This window comes from Bombina bombina, chromosome 1 (assembly GCF_027579735.1).
Source record: "Bombina bombina isolate aBomBom1 chromosome 1, aBomBom1.pri, whole genome shotgun sequence".
Taxonomy (NCBI): Eukaryota; Metazoa; Chordata; class Amphibia; order Anura; family Bombinatoridae; genus Bombina; species Bombina bombina.
Window position 1 is genome coordinate 263,837,226 of NC_069499.1, and position 16,768 is coordinate 263,853,993.

General features: G+C 42.1%; 1 protein-coding gene across 2 annotated transcripts in view; it reads right to left on the reverse strand.

Annotated features, from left to right (window-relative positions):
* Positions 1-16,768, reverse strand: part of DPH6 (diphthamine biosynthesis 6) — a 188,837-nt gene that overhangs the window by 98,727 nt on the left and 73,342 nt on the right. The window lies entirely within an intron of this gene.

Below are 16,768 nucleotides of genomic sequence, written 5' to 3' on the forward strand. Positions count from 1 at the left end.
ACCAATGCTAATACACATAGAACTTGCACCCACATCCTGATTAGAAGGACCCATGAACCCCAATTACTATTAATCAAGGAACATTCAGTTACTTATATAATACAAATCAATACGAACCTTATAGGTAATTCACAATGAAAATGCATCACATCCAAACACACAAGGCCAGACACCACAGCTAATACACAAGGGACCCCTGCCTAATACTAATATACCTATAATATATACCGCTGTCTAATCACAACAGCTAATATACATGAATTAGGTATCCCATATGCTAACACACAAGAACATGTATCCTATCAACTGACTAACAATATACATGGGTACAAATTTAAAATGTGTTTACGAATTCACATTGAAAATTGCCACCATTTTCAGAGAGGAACATGCATTAAACACACCAGTAAAATAAAGGAGCTCATATCCTCCATCCACTAATTCACGTGTAACAGATACACACAGTAATATATGGGAATAAATAAAACACATTCCCCATAAACACTGTTTAAACACATGAAACAAGCACCCACCCTCTCACATAGGGGCATAGAGCCCTACATTGCTAATACACACAAAATAAATACCAACAACCTAGAAATCATACACCCGGAAGTATGAATAAGTGTCTACTAGGGCAAATATTTTTTAACAAAAATTATAAGAAAACAAACAAATAAGCTCAAAGGCTAAAGAGATCTCACCAGAGACAAAAGGGACACAATGCTTAATGTCCATAGAATTACACAGACATCAGGACATGGAACTCAACTCCTCTCACAGATTTCCTAACACAAACCACTATGCACGGGCATCACAATACTCTTTCTAATAAACAGGTTTCTAAACAATTGCATTGCTTTTCTTCCTGATAAACAGGCATCAGAGTCATCCTCACTATTCCTAATACAGAAAAAAACACGTCTTGTACTTAAAGAGACATTCCGGTCAAAATTTAAATACACATAGCTGAATTACATCTTTGAATAGAAACATATTTACAGTACTTCTAGCACAAGTTATCACTGTTTTAGTGTTAGCATTTTTCTCTGCATGTGCATGTAAAGCATAGCCAGATATTCTCAGTGTACCAGCATTTTAAATACTGCAGCTGCTCAGAGCACCAGTGGGACTTGTATTATATCAACAATTAACACAATAATTCATTATCAGATGGTACAAGCACCTTAGGCTCTCTGAGCAAGTTTTGTGTTTAAAATGCTGGTGCACGGTGCATACTTAAATACACTTTTGAAACCGCTATAGCTTTTATTAGAAGCATTTTCACTAATACATGTATATTACAAAAATACTTTTATTCAAAACTGAAATGCATGTGGATTCCAATTTTGGCTGGAATGTCCCTTTTAAATTGACATTAAACAGTTGGGTACAACTACAGTTGCAGTTACTACGTATCATGCTATTGTTTTTTCTTCCTGTACCAGCAGCTGTTTCTCTGATTTAAACCAATTACAGAAGCCATTTTGTAAAACTCTGCAGCTGTATGCTGGGTGCCGCCATCTTGCAAAGAGCATTTTGTTGCATCCGGTGATAAAAGCAGTGCGGTTTCACAGATCAGCAATGTTACACAATAGAAAGCAGTTTTTACACAGTTTCAAAATGACATAACAAATATAAAAAAACCCTCAGGGATAATATAGAGAATGATGCAAAAAACATACAGCCCTCACTCTGTATTGTGCAGCTAAACTGACGTACATGATACGGCTTGTCAAGAAGACAACAATATCACTGAGAATGTGCTCTGCTTCTGTAACAGGGTGGGAGAATAGTTAAAGGGATAGAAAGGTAAAAATGAAAAGTGCATGGATGAATTTTAATTTGAAATATAAGCATTTTTGCAATACACTTTCATTAGCAAAAATTCTTCTATTAAAAGTTACTACTGTTTTACAGTGGCATATGCACATATCCTGTGATGGCCTGTGCACCAGTATTCCAACACCAAACCTTCAGTGTCAGTAGTGACTTGTATGATGCAAATTATATCTCCAGAAGAAATACACTCCACTGCCAGCTCTCTAAGTGTGACTACTGGTGCACGGACCCTCACAAGATATGTGAGTATACTGCAGAAGCATTTTTTCTGATGAAAGGATATGGCAAAAATGCTTATACAGGTAGCCCTCAGTTTACGCCGGGGTTAGGTTCTAGAAGGAATGGTTGTAAATCAAAACCATTGTAAATTGAAACCCAGTTTATAATGTAAGTCAATGGGAAGTGAGGGAGTTAGGTTCCAGGCCCCATCCAAATTTGGTATAAGTAACAACTAATACATTAATTTTAAAGCTTTGAAATGAAGACTTTAAATGCTAAACAGCATTATAAACCTAATAAAATAATCTCACAACACAGAATATATAATTAAACTAAGTTAAATGAACAAAAAAATTTGCTAAACAGCATGATAAACCTAATAAAATAATCACACAACACAGACTTTACTTGCATTTTTCTGCAAACAGTTCTTTCTATGCATTCCAATCTGGACTGATTTATAGACAGGGAGATCTTGTTCCTTTGCAAGCTGCTCGATAGCTCAGGTCTGGTTAAATTGATTAATTTCAGCTTGCTTGGCTTGCATATCAAGCGGACAGCTCTACCTACTGGCTATTTTAATCAATGCACTGCTTCTCAATGCTTTCAATAGCAGTCACATGACTGAAAAAAACATAATTTATGCTTACCTGATAAATTCCTTTCTTCTGTTGTGTGATCAGTCCACGGGTCATCATTACTTCTGGGATATAACTCCTCCCCAACAGGAAATGCAAGAGGATTCACCCAGCAGAGCTGCATATAGCTCCTCCCCTCTACGTCAGTCCCAGTCATTCGACCAAGAATCAACGAGAAAGGAGTAACCAAGGGTGAAGTGGTGACTGGAGTATAATTTAAAAGATATTTACCTGCCTTAAAACAGGGCGGGCCGTGGACTGATCACACAACAGAAGAAAGGAATTTATCAGGTAAGCATAAATTATGTTTTCTTCTGTTATGTGTGATCAGTCCACGGGTCATCATTACTTCTGGGATACCAATACCAAAGCAAAAGTACACGGATGACGGGAGGGATAGGCAGGCTCATTATATAGAAGGAACCACTGCCTGAAGAACCTTTCTCCCAAAAATAGCCTCCGAAGAAGCAAAAGTGTCAAATTTGTAAAATTTGGAAAAAGTATGAAGCGAAGACCAAGTTGCAGCCTTGCAAATCTGTTCAACAGAGGCCTCATTCTTAAAGGCCCAAGTGGAAGCCACAGCTCTAGTGGAGTGAGCTGTAATTCTTTCAGGAGGCTGCTGTCCAGCAGTCTCATAGGCTAAACGTATTATGCTACGAAGCCAAAAAGAGAGAGAGGTAGCAGAAGCTTTTTGACCTCTCCTCTGTCCAGAGTAAACGACAAACAAGGAAGAAGTTTGGCGAAAATCTTTAGTTGCCTGCAAGTAGAACTTGAGGGCACGAACTACATCCAGATTGTGTAGAAGACGTTCCTTCTTTGAAGAAGGATTTGGACACAAGGATGGTACAACAATCTCTTGATTGATGTTCCTGTTAGTGACTACCTTAGGTAAGAACCCAGGTTTAGTACGCAGAACTACCTTGTCTGAGTGAAAAATCAGATAAGGGGAATCACAATGTAAGGCTGATAACTCAGAAACTCTTCGAGCCGAGGAAATAGCCATTAAAAACAGAACTTTCCAAGATAACATTTTTATATCAATGGAATGAAGGGGTTCAAACGGAACACCCTGTAAAACGTTAAGAACTAAGTTTAAACTCCATGGTGGAGCAACAGCTTTAAATACAGGCTTGATCCTAGCTAAAGCCTGACAAAAGGACTGGACGTCTGGATTTTCTGACAGACGTCTGTGTAACAAGATGGACAGAGCTGAAATCTGTCCCTTTAATGAACTAGCTGATAAACCCTTTTCTAAACCTTCTTGTAGAAAAGACAATATCCTAGCGATCCTAACCTTACTCCAGGAGTAACCTTTGGATTCGCACCAGTATAGGTATTTCCGCCATATTTTATGGTAAATCCTTCTGGTAACAGGCTTCCTAGCCTGAATCAGGGTATCAATAACCGACTCAGAAAAACCACGTTTTGATAAAATCAATCGTTCAATTTCCAAGCAGTCAGCTTCAGAGAAGTTAGATTTTGATGTTTGAATGGACCCTGTATCAGAAGGTCCTGTCTTAGAGGTAGAGACCAAGGCGGACAGGATGACATGTCCACCAGATCTGCATACCAAGTCCTGCGTGGCCATGCAGGTGCTATTAGAATTACTGATGCTCTCTCCTGTTTGATTTTGGCAATCAATCGAGGAAGCAGCGGGAAGGGTGGAAACACATAAGCCATCCCGAAGTTCCAAGGTGCTGTCAAAGCATCTATCAGAACTGCTCCCGGATCCCTGGATCTGGACCCGTAGCGAGGAAGTTTGGCGTTCTGGCGAGACGCCATGAGATCTATCTCTGGTTTGCCCCAACGTCGAAGTATTTGGGCAAAGACCTCCGGATGAAGTTCCCACTCCCCCGGATGAAAAGTCTGGCGACTCAAGAAATCCGCCTCCCAGTTCTCCACTCCCGGGATGTGGATTGCTGACAGGTGGCAAGAGTGAGACTCTGCCCAGCGAATTATCTTTGATACTTCCATCATTGCTAGGGAGCTTCTTGTCCCTCCCTGATGGTTGATGTAAGCTACAGTCGTGATGTTGTCCGACTGAAACCTGATGAACCCCCGAGTTGTTAACTGGGGCCAAGCCAGAAGGGCATTGAGAACTGCTCTCAATTCCAGAATGTTTATTGGAAGGAGACTCTCCTCCTGATTCCATAGTCCCTGAGCCTTCAGAGAATTCCAGACAGCGCCCCAACCTAGTAGGCTGGCGTCTGTTGTTACAATTGTCCAGTCTGGCCTGCTGAATGGCATCCCCCTGGACAGGTGTGGCCGATGAAGCCACCATAGAAGAGAATTTCTGGTCTCTTGATTCAGATTCAGAGTAGGGGACAAATCTGAGTAATCCCCATTCCACTGACTTAGCATGCATAATTGCAGCGGTCTGAGGTGTAGGCGTGCAAAAGGTACTATGTCCATTGCCGCTACCATTAAGCCGATCACCTCCATGCATTGAGCTACTGACGGGTGTTGAATGGAATGAAGGACGCGGCATGCATTTTGAAGCTTTGTTAACCTGTCTTCTGTCAGGTAAATCTTCATTTCTACAGAATCTATAAGAGTCCCCAAGAATGGAACTCTTGTGAGAGGAAAAAGAGAACTCTTCTTTTCGTTCACCTTCCATCCATGCGACCTTAGAAATGCCAGAACTAACTCTGTATGAGACTTGGCAGTTTGAAAGCTTGAAGCTTGTATTAGAATGTCGTCTAGGTACGGAGCTACCGAAATCCCTCGCGGTCTTAGTACCGCTAGAAGGGCACCCAGAACCTTTGTGAAGATTCTTGGAGCCGTAGCCAGTCCGAATGGAAGAGCTACAAACTGGTAGTGCCTGTCTAAGAAGGCAAACCTTAGGTACCGGTGATGATCTTTGTGGATCGGTATGTGAAGGTAAGCATCCTTTAAATCCACTGTGGTCATGTACTGACCCTCTTGGATCATGGGTAAGATTGTCCGAATAGTTTCCATTTTGAACGATGGAACTCTTAGGAATTTGTTTAGAATCTTTAAATCTAAGATTGGCCTGAAAGTTCCCTCTTTTTTGGGAACCACAAACAGGTTTGAGTAGAACCCTTGTCCTTGTTCCGACCGTGGAACCGGATGGATCACTCCCATTAATAACAGATCTTGTACGCAGCGTAGAAACGCTTCTTTCTTTATCTGGTTTGTTGACAACCTTGACAGATGAAATCTCCCTCTTGGGGGAGATAATTTGAAGTCTAGAAGGTATCCCTGAGATATGATCTCTAGAGCCCAGGGATCCTGAACATCTCTTGCCCAGGCCTGGGCAAAGAGAGAGAGTCTGCCCCCCACTAGATCCGGTCCCGGATCGGGGGCTCTCGGTTCATGCTGTCTTTGGGGCAGCAGCAGGTTTCCTGGCCTGCTTGCTCTTGTTCCAGGACTGGTTAGGCTTCCAGCCTTGCCTGTAACGAGCAACAGCTCCTTCCTGTTTTGGTGCAGTGGAGGTTGATGCTGCTCCTGTTTTGAAATTCCGAAAGGGACGAAAATTAGACTGTCTAGCCTTAGCTTTGGCTTTGTCTTGAGGTAGGGCGTGGCCCTTACCACCTGTAATGTCAGCGATAATTTCTTTCAAACCGGGCCCAAATAAAGACTGCCCCTTGAAAGGTATATTAAGTAATTTGGACTTAGAAGTCACATCAGCTGACCAGGATTTTAGCCACAGCGCCCTACGTGCCTGTATGGCGAATCCTGAGTTCTTAGCCGTGAGTTTAGTTAAATGTACTACGGCCTCCGAAATGAAAGAATTAGCTAGTTTAAGGACTCTAAGCCTGTCCGTAATGTCGTCTAGCGTAGATGAACTAAGGTTCTCTTCCAGCGACTCAATCCAAAATGCTGCCGCAGCCGTAATCGGCGCGATACATGCAAGGGGTTGTAATATAAAACCTTGTTGAACAAACATTTTCTTAAGGTAACCCTCTAACTTTTTATCCATTGGATCTGAAAAAGCACAGCTATCCTCCACCGGGATAGTGGTACGCTTAGCTAAAGTAGAAACTGCTCCCTCCACCTTGGGGACCGTCTGCCATAAGTCCCTAGTGGTGGCGTCTATTGGGAACATCTTTCTAAATATTGGAGGGGGTGAGAACGGCACACCGGGTCTATCCCACTCCTTAGTAACAATTTCAGTTAGTCTCTTAGGTATAGGAAAAACGTCAGTACTCGCCGGTACCGCAAAGTATTTATCCAACCTACACAGTTTCTCTGGTATTGCAACGGTGTTACAATCGTTAAGAGCTGCTAAAACCTCCCCTAGTAATACACGGAGGTTCTCCAATTTAAATTTAAAATTTGAAATATCTGAGTCCAATTTGTTTGGATCAGAACCGTCACCCACAGAATGAAGCTCTCCGTCCTCATGCTCTGCGAGCTGTGACGCAGTATCAGACATGGCCCTAGCATTGTCAGCGCACTCTGTTCTCACCCCAGAGTGATCACGCTTGCCTCTTAGTTCTGGTAATTTAGACAAAACTTCAGTCATAACAGTAGCCATATCTTGTAATGTTATCTGTAATGGCCGCCCAGATGTACTAGGCGCCATAATATCACGCACCTCCCGGGCGGGAGATGCAGGTACTGCCGCGTGAGGCGAGTTAGTCGGCATAACTCTCCCCTCGCTGTTTGGTGAAATTTGTTCACATTGTACAGATTGACTTTTATTTAAAGTAGCATCAATACAGTTAGTACATAAATTTCTATTGGGCTCCACCTTGGCATTGGAACAAATGACACAGATATCTTCCTCTGAGTCAGACATGTTTAACACACTAGCAAAAAACTTACAACTTGGTTATAATCTTTTTTAGCAAAAAAATACTGTGCCTCAAAGAGGTACTAAACGATTAAATAACAGTTGAAATAATGAACTGAAAAACAGTTATAGCATCAAACTTTAAAACAACACCACTCTTAGCAAAGGTTTGTTCCCATTAGTAAAATAACAATAATTAAATTTGACATAAAAAGTACAAAGCAACGTTTTTATGCACAGTCACTATAAGAATTCTCACAGCTCTGCTGAGAGAAGTTACCTCCCTTCAAAGAAGTTTGAAGACCCCTGAGATCTGTCAGAGATGAACCGGATCATGCAGGAAAAATAAAAGTGACTGACTGTAATTTTTTGATGCGTAGTAAAGAGCGCCAAAAACGGCCCCTCCCTCTCCCACACAGCAGTGAAGAGAAACGAAACTGTCACAATTACAAGCAAAAAACTGCCAAGTGGAAAATAATGCCCAAATATCTATTCACACAGTACCTCAGCAATGTAAACGATTCTACATTCCAGCAAAAACGTTTAACATGATAAATAGTTATTAAAAGTATTAGTGACCTTTAGCAGAGTAGTTCCGGTGAAATACCATCCCCAGAATACTGAAGTGTATACATACATGTCATTTTAACGGTATGGCAGGATTTTCTCATCAATTCCATTCAGAAAATAAAAACTGCTACATACCTCAATGCAGATTCATCTGCCCGCTGTCCCCTGATCTGAAGCCTTTACCTCCCTCAGATGGCCGAGAACAGCAATATGATCTTAACTACTCCGGTTAAAATCATAGTAAAAAACTCTGGCAGATTCTTCCTCAAACTCTGCCAGAGAAGTAATAACACGCTCCGGTGCTATTGTAAAATAACAAACTTTTGATTGAAGTCATAAAAACTAAGTATAATCACCATAGTCCTCTCACACATCCTATCTAGTCGTTGGGTGCAAGAGAATGACTGGGACTGACGTAGAGGGGAGGAGCTATATGCAGCTCTGCTGGGTGAATCCTCTTGCATTTCCTGTTGGGGAGGAGTTATATCCCAGAAGTAATGATGACCCGTGGACTGATCACACATAACAGAAGAAAAGGTTGTTATTCTGAAACGGTGCAAATTGAACCGTTGTAAACCGAGGGCCACCTGTATTTCAAAATGAAATGCACCCATGCTGCACATCTAACTTTTGACCTTTTTATCCCTTTAAGCTCCAAGATGGCGACGTCCACTGTGAAGATGTAGAGCTTCGCTAAACAGTACTTGAAAAAGAGTTAAAATAAGAAAGCTGAAGGTTCAAGAGGAAAAACAGAATTTATGTTTACCTGATAAATTACTTTCTCCAACGGTGTGTCCGGTCCACGGCGTCATCCTTACTTGTGGGATATTCTCTTCCCCAACAGGAAATGGCAAAGAGCCCAGCAAAGCTGGTCACATGATCCCTCCTAGGCTCCGCCTACCCCAGTCATTCGACCGACGTTAAGGAGGAATATTTGCATAGGAGAAACCATATGGTACCGTGGTGACTGTAGTTAAAGAAAATAAATTATCAGACCTGATTAAAAAAACCAGGGCGGGCCGTGGACCGGACACACCGTTGGAGAAAGTAATTTATCAGGTAAACATAAATTCTGTTTTCTCCAACATCGGTGTGTCCGGTCCACGGCGTCATCCTTACTTGTGGGAACCAATACCAAAGCTTTAGGACACGGATGAAGGGAGGGAGCAAATCAGGTCACCTAAATGGAAGGCACCACGGCTTGCAAAACCTTTCTCCCAAAAATAGCCTCAGAAGAAGCAAAAGTATCAAACTTGTAAAATTTGGTAAAAGTGTGCAGTGAAGACCAAGTCGCTGCCCTACATATCTGATCAACAGAAGCCTCGTTCTTGAAGGCCCATGTGGAAGCCACAGCCCTAGTGGAATGAGCTGTGATTCTTTCGGGAGGCTGCCGTCCGGCAGTCTCGTAAGCCAATCTGATGATGCTTTTAATCCAAAAAGAGAGAGAGGTAGAAGTTGCTTTTTGACCTCTCCTTTTACCGGAATAAACAACAAACAAGGAAGATGTTTGTCTAAAATCCTTTGTAGCATCTAAATAGAATTTTAGAGCGCGAACAACATCCAAATTGTGCAACAAACGTTCCTTCTTTGAAACTGGTTTCGGACACAGAGAAGGTACGATAATCTCCTGGTTAATGTTTTTGTTAGAAACAACTTTTGGAAGAAAACCAGGTTTAGTACGTAAAACCACCTTATCTGCATGGAACACCAGATAAGGAGGAGAACACTGCAGAGCAGATAATTCTGAAACTCTTCTAGCAGAAGAAATTGCAACTAAAAACAAAACTTTCCAAGATAATAACTTAATATCAACGGAATGCAAGGGTTCAAACGGAACCCCCTGAAGAACTGAAAGAACTAAATTGAGACTCCAAGGAGGAGTCAAAGGTTTGTAAACAGGCTTAATTCTAACCAGAGCCTGAACAAAGGCTTGAACATCTGGCACAGCGGCCAGCTTTTTGTGAAGTAACACAGACAAGGCAGAAATCTGTCCCTTCAGGGAACTTGCAGATAATCCTTTTTCCAATCCTTCTTGAAGGAAGGATAGAATCCTAGGAATCTTAACCTTGTCCCAAGGGAATCCTTTAGATTCACACCAACAGATATATTTTTTCCAAATTTTGTGGTAAATCTTTCTAGTTACAGGCTTTCTGGCCTGAACAAGAGTATCGATAACAGAATCTGAGAACCCTCGCTTCGATAAGATCAGGCGTTCAATCTCCAAGCAGTCAGCTGGAGTGAAACCAGATTCGGATGTTCGAACGGACCCTGAACAAGAAGGTCTCGTCTCAAAGGTAGCTTCCAAGGTGGAGCCGATGACATATTCACCAGATCTGCATACCAAGTCCTGCGTGGCCACGCAGGAGCTATCAAGATCACCGACGCCCTTTCCTGATTGATCCTGGCTACCAGCCTGGGGATGAGAGGAAACGGCGGGAACACATAAGCTAGTTTGAAGGTCCAAGGTGCTACTAGTGCATCCACTAGAGCCGCCTTGGGATCCCTGGATCTGGACCCGTAGCAAGGAACTTTGAAGTTCTGACGAGAGGCCATCAGATCCATGTCTGGAATGCCCCACAGCTGAGTGACTTGGGCAAAGATTTCCGGATGGAGTTCCCACTCCCCCGGATGCAATGTCTGACGACTCAGAAAATCCGCTTCCCAATTTTCCACTCCTGGGATGTGGATAGCAGACAGGTGGCAGGAGTGAGACTCCGCCCATAGAATGATTTTGGTCACTTCTTCCATCGCCAGGGAACTCCTTGTTCCCCCCTGATGGTTGATGTACGCAACAGTTGTCATGTTGTCTGATTGAAACCGTATGAACTTGGCCCTCGCAAGCTGAGGCCAAGCCTTGAGAGCATTGAATATCGCTCTCAGTTCCAGAATATTTATCGGTAGAAGAGATTCTTCCCGAGACCAAAGACCCTGAGCTTTCAGGGATCCCCAGACCGCGCCCCAGCCCATCAGACTGGCGTCGGTCGTGACAATGACCCACTCTGGTCTGCGGAATGTCATCCCTCGTGACAGGTTGTCCAGGGACAGCCACCAATGGAGTGAGTCTCTGGTCCTCTGATTTACTTGTATCTTCGGAGACAAGTCTGTATAGTCCCCATTCCACTGACTGAGCATGCACAGTTGTAATGGTCTTAGATGAATGCGCGCAAAAGGAACTATGTCCATTGCCGCTACCATCAACCCGATCACTTCCATGCACTGAGCTATGGAAGGAAGAGGAACGGAATGAAGTATCCGACAAGAGTCTAGAAGTTTTGTTTTTCTGGCCTCTGTCAGAAAAATCCTCATTTCTAAGGAGTCTATTATTGTTCCCAAGAAGGGAACCCTTGTTGACGGAGATAGAGAACTCTTTTCCACGTTCACTTTCCATCCGTGAGATCTGAGAAAGGCCAGGACAATGTCCGTGTGAGCCTTTGCTTGAGGAAGGGACGACGCTTGAATCAGAATGTCGTCCAAGTAAGGTACTACAGCAATGCCCCTTGGTCTTAGCACAGCTAGAAGGGACCCTAGTACCTTTGTGAAAATCCTTGGAGCAGTGGCTAATCCGAAAGGAAGCGCCACGAACTGGTAATGTTTGTCCAGGAATGCGAACCTCAGGAACCGATGATGTTCCTTGTGGATAGGAATATGTAGATACGCATCCTTTAAATCCACCGTGGTCATGAATTGACCTTCCTGGATGGAAGGAAGAATAGTTCGAATGGTTTCCATCTTGAACGATGGAACCTTGAGAAACTTGTTTAAGATCTTGAGATCTAAGATTGGTCTGAACGTTCCCTCTTTTTTGGGAACTATAAACAGATTGGAGTAGAACCCCATCCCTTGTTCTCTTAATGGAACAGGATGAATCACTCCCATTTTTAACAGGTCTTCTACACAATGTAAGAATGCCTGTCTTTTTATGTGGTCTGAAGACAACTGAGACCTGTGGAACCTCCCCCTTGGGGGAAGTCCCTTGAATTCCAGAAGATAACCTTGGGAGACTATTTCTAGCGCCCAAGGATCCAGAACATCTCTTGCCCAAGCCTGAGCGAAGAGAGAGAGTCTGCCCCCCACCAGATCCGGTCCCGGATCGGGGGCCAACATTTCATGCTGTCTTGGTAGCAGTGGCAGGTTTCTTGGCCTGCTTTCCCTTGTTCCAGCCTTGCATTGGTCTCCAAGCTGGCTTGGCTTGAGAAGTATTACCCTCTTGCTTAGAGGACGTAGCACTTTGGGCTGGTCCGTTTCTACGAAAGGGACGAAAATTAGGTTTATTTTTTGCCTTGAAAGGCCGATCCTGAGGAAGGGCGTGGCCCTTACCCCCAGTGATATCAGAGATAATCTCTTTCAAGTCAGGGCCAAACAGCGTTTTCCCCTTGAAAGGAATGTTAAGTAGCTTGTTCTTGGAAGACGCATCAGCCGACCAAGATTTCAACCAAAGCGCTCTGCGCGCCACAATAGCAAACCCAGAATTCTTAGCCGCTAACCTAGCCAATTGCAAAGTGGCGTCTAGGGTGAAAGAATTAGCCAATTTGAGAGCATTGATTCTGTCCATAATCTCCTCATAAGGAGGAGAATCACTATCGACCGCCTTTATCAGCTCATCGAACCAGAAACATGCGGCTGTAGCGACAGGGACAATGCATGAAATTGGTTGTAGAAGGTAACCCTGCTGAACAAACATCTTTTTAAGCAAACCTTCTAATTTTTTATCCATAGGATCTTTGAAAGCACAACTATCCTCTATGGGTATAGTGGTGCGTTTGTTTAAAGTGGAAACCGCTCCCTCGACCTTGGGGACTGTCTGCCATAAGTCCTTTCTGGGGTCGACCATAGGAAACAATTTTTTAAATATGGGGGGAGGGACGAAAGGAATACCGGGCCTTTCCCATTCTTTATTAACAATGTCCGCCACCCGCTTGGGTATAGGAAAAGCTTCTGGGAGCCCCGGCACCTCTAGGAACTTGTCCATTTTACATAGTTTCTCTGGGATGACCAACTTGTCACAATCATCCAGAGTGGATAATACCTCCTTAAGCAGAATGCGGAGATGTTCCAACTTAAATTTAAATGCAATCACATCAGGTTCAGCTTGTTGAGAAATGTTCCCTGAATCAGTAATTTCTCCCTCAGACAAAACCTCCCTGGCCCCATCAGACTGGGTTAGGGGCCCTTCAGAAATATTATTATCAGCGTCGTCATGCTCTTCAGTATCTAAAACAGAGCAGTCGCGCTTACGCTGATAAGTGTTCATTTTGGCTAAAATGTTTTTGACAGAATTATCCATTACAGCCGTTAATTGTTGCATAGTAAGGAGTATTGGCGCGCTAGATGTACTAGGGGCCTCCTGAGTGGGCAAGACTCGTGTAGACGAAGGAGGGAATGATGCAGTACCATGCTTACTCCCCTCACTTGAGGAATCATCCTGGGCATCATTGTCATTGTCACATAAATCACATTTATTTAAATGAATAGGAATTCTGGCTTCCCCACATTCAGAACACAGTCTATCTGGTAGTTCAGACATGTTAAACAGGCATAAACTTGATAACAAAGTACAAAAAACGTTTTAAAATAAAACCGTTACTGTCACTTTAAATTTTAAACCGAACACACTTTATTACTGCAATTGCGAAAAAACATGAAGGAATTGTTCAAAATTCACCAAATTTTCACCACAGTGTCTTAAAGCCTTAAAAGTATTGCACACCAAATTTGGAAGCTTTAACCCTTAAAATAACGGAACCGGAGCCGTTTTGAACTTTAACCCCTTTACAGTCCCTGGTATCTGCTTTGCTGAGACCCAACCAAGCCCCAAGGGGAATACGATACCAAATGACGCCTTCAGAAAGTCTTTTCTAAGTATCAGAGCTCCTCTCACATGCGACTGCATGCCATGCCTCTCAAAAACAAGTGCGCAACACCGGCGCGAAAATGAGGCTCTGCCTATGCTTTGGGAAAGCCCCTAAAGAATAAGGTGTCTAAAACAGTGCCTGCCGATATTATTATATCAAAATACCCAGATAAAATGATTCCTCAAGGCTAAATATGTGTTAATAATTAATCGATTTAGCCCAGAAAAAGTCTACAGTCTTAATAAGCCCTTTTTGAAGCCCTTATTAACGATCGTAATAAACATGGCTTACCGGATCCCATAGGGAAAATGACAGCTTCCAGCATTACATCGTCTTGTTAGAATGTGTCATACCTCAAGCAGCAAGAGACTGCTCACTGTTCCCCCAACTGAAGTTAATTGCTCTCAACAGTCCTGTGTGGAACAGCCAGATTTTAGTGACGGTTGCTAAAATCATTTTCCTCATACAAACAGAAATCTTCATCTCTTTTCTGTTTCTGAGTAAATAGTACATACCAGCACTATTTCAAAATAACAAACTCTTGATTGAATAATAAAAACTACAGTTAAACACTAAAAAACTCTAAGCCATCTCCGTGGAGATGTTGCCTGTACAACGGCAAAGAGAATGACTGGGGTAGGCGGAGCCTAGGAGGGATCATGTGACCAGCTTTGCTGGGCTCTTTGCCATTTCCTGTTGGGGAAGAGAATATCCCACAAGTAAGGATGACGCCGTGGACCGGACACACCTATGTTGGAGAAAACAATAGCATGTTAAGTAGTCACTGCTACTGTTGTCCCTTTAAAATAATCAAATTCATTGTTTAATTTGTCATGGCTAGAAGACAGTATAGTATATGATATTGCTGTGCTGAATATTTTCTTTTATTATTTTTTTTATAACTCTCCAAAACACCTGTGGGGTTGTCCTTGTCTGAAAAAAACAAATGAACATGCAGTTCTCAAATGTAGAAAAACTTGCATATCCTGCCTGTTTCAGTGCAATTTTAAACTTGTTAAAGGGACATGAAGCACCAATGTTTTCTTTCATGATTCAGATAGAGAATACAAGTTATAAAAACTCCAGTTTACTTCTATTATCAAATTTGCTTCATTCTCATGTTATGCTTTGTTGAAGAGATACCTAGATAGGTAGAGTGCATGTGTCTGGAGCACTACATGACAGGAAGCAGTACTGCCATCTAGTGCTCTTGCTAATGTATAACATTGTTGCAAAACTGCTGCCATATAGTGCTGCAGACACGTGCACACTCCTGAGCTTACCTTCCTGCTTTTCAATCAAGGATAACAAGAAAACGAAGAAAATTTGATAATAGAAGTAAATTGGAAAGTTGTTTAAAATTGTATGCTCTATCTGAATCATGAAAGGAAAATGTTGGCTTTACTGTCCCTTTAAGGTAGGGCATTTTTTTATTAACGTACTGTTGCTTGTACAGAACTATGGTTTTTTTATCCCTGCAAATGGTATTAAACATATAGTCAGCTCCATAGCAGCAATGCACGTGTGCTCCAGAACCAAACATGGTTTGTGATTGGTGCTATGAACCAGTAGTGTATGGGCTGGCAAGGTGTTTAACCCTTTGCTAGGGCTAAGCATATAGTTACATGCAAGCAATAGTGCAAAGAAAAAAATGACATAAAATTGTATTTATTGTATGTTTGTTATTTATCATGTTGAATAATAAACAGGGAATTTACATTCATGTCCCTTTAATACACATCTCTTGCCTCCTTATATGCAAACGCGTATATGTACCTTTCACATCAGGCACATAATGGGCTTGATTACAAATGGAGCGCCTGTAAAAAGGCAAATTCGTCCATTTACGAGTGCACTATAAATAACCAGCCATTACAAGTGTCTGGTTATTGCTACCGTGAGCTCTGCAGCGCTAGTGAGCACAAAGCTTCCGTGCAATGTGAACGCAAGGTCCCGTTCGCATTGCACCTAACTTGTAATACTAGCACACATTTGCGCACGGTGGTATTACTAAGTGGAGCGCAAATATTGTGTTTACAGAAGTGATATTTTGCGCTCCACTTATAATCTAGCCCAATATACATAAGGGCACATATCTCTTTCCTCTACCTTACACAGAAACATCAATACCAGTTACCAACAACTTAGACTCATTTCTAATAATTAGAGCTAAGGAAACATAACATTTTTTACCTAAAATATATGTTTCACAAAATGAAGCTTACCTCTCCTCCTGATACAGATATCTTGTCAAGAATCATTCAGCTATTTATCATACAAACATAAGGAGAGGACACATACCTCACAAATTCTACATCAGCAGCTAAATAGTAAACAAATCATTTCCATCATGGACACACAGACAGGTACCTTGCAACCCTTTATAATATACAGGCACATATAAACCGTAAAGGGACAGTCTAGTCAGAATTAAACTTTCATGATTCAGATAGGGCATGTCATTTTAAACAACTTTCCAATTCACTTTTATCATTACTTTTGGTTTGTTCTCTTGGTATTCTTAGTTGAAAACTAAACCGAGGTAGGCTCACATGCTAATTTCTAATCCCTTGAGGGTCACCTCTTATCTGAATGCCTTTTGACAGTTTTTCTCAGCTAGAGGACGTTAGTTCACATGTGCCATATAGATTACATTGTGCTCATGCACGTGGAGTTACCTAGGAGTCAGCACTGATTGGCTAAAATGCAAGTCATGTTGGTTATGCAAAATTGGGGAATGGGTAATAAAGGGATTATCTATATTTTTAAACAATAACAATTCTGGGGTAGACTGTCCCTTTAAAGGGACATGAAACCCATTTTTTTTTCTTCCATGATTCAGATAGAGAATACAATTTTAAACAACTTTCCAATTTACTTCTATTATC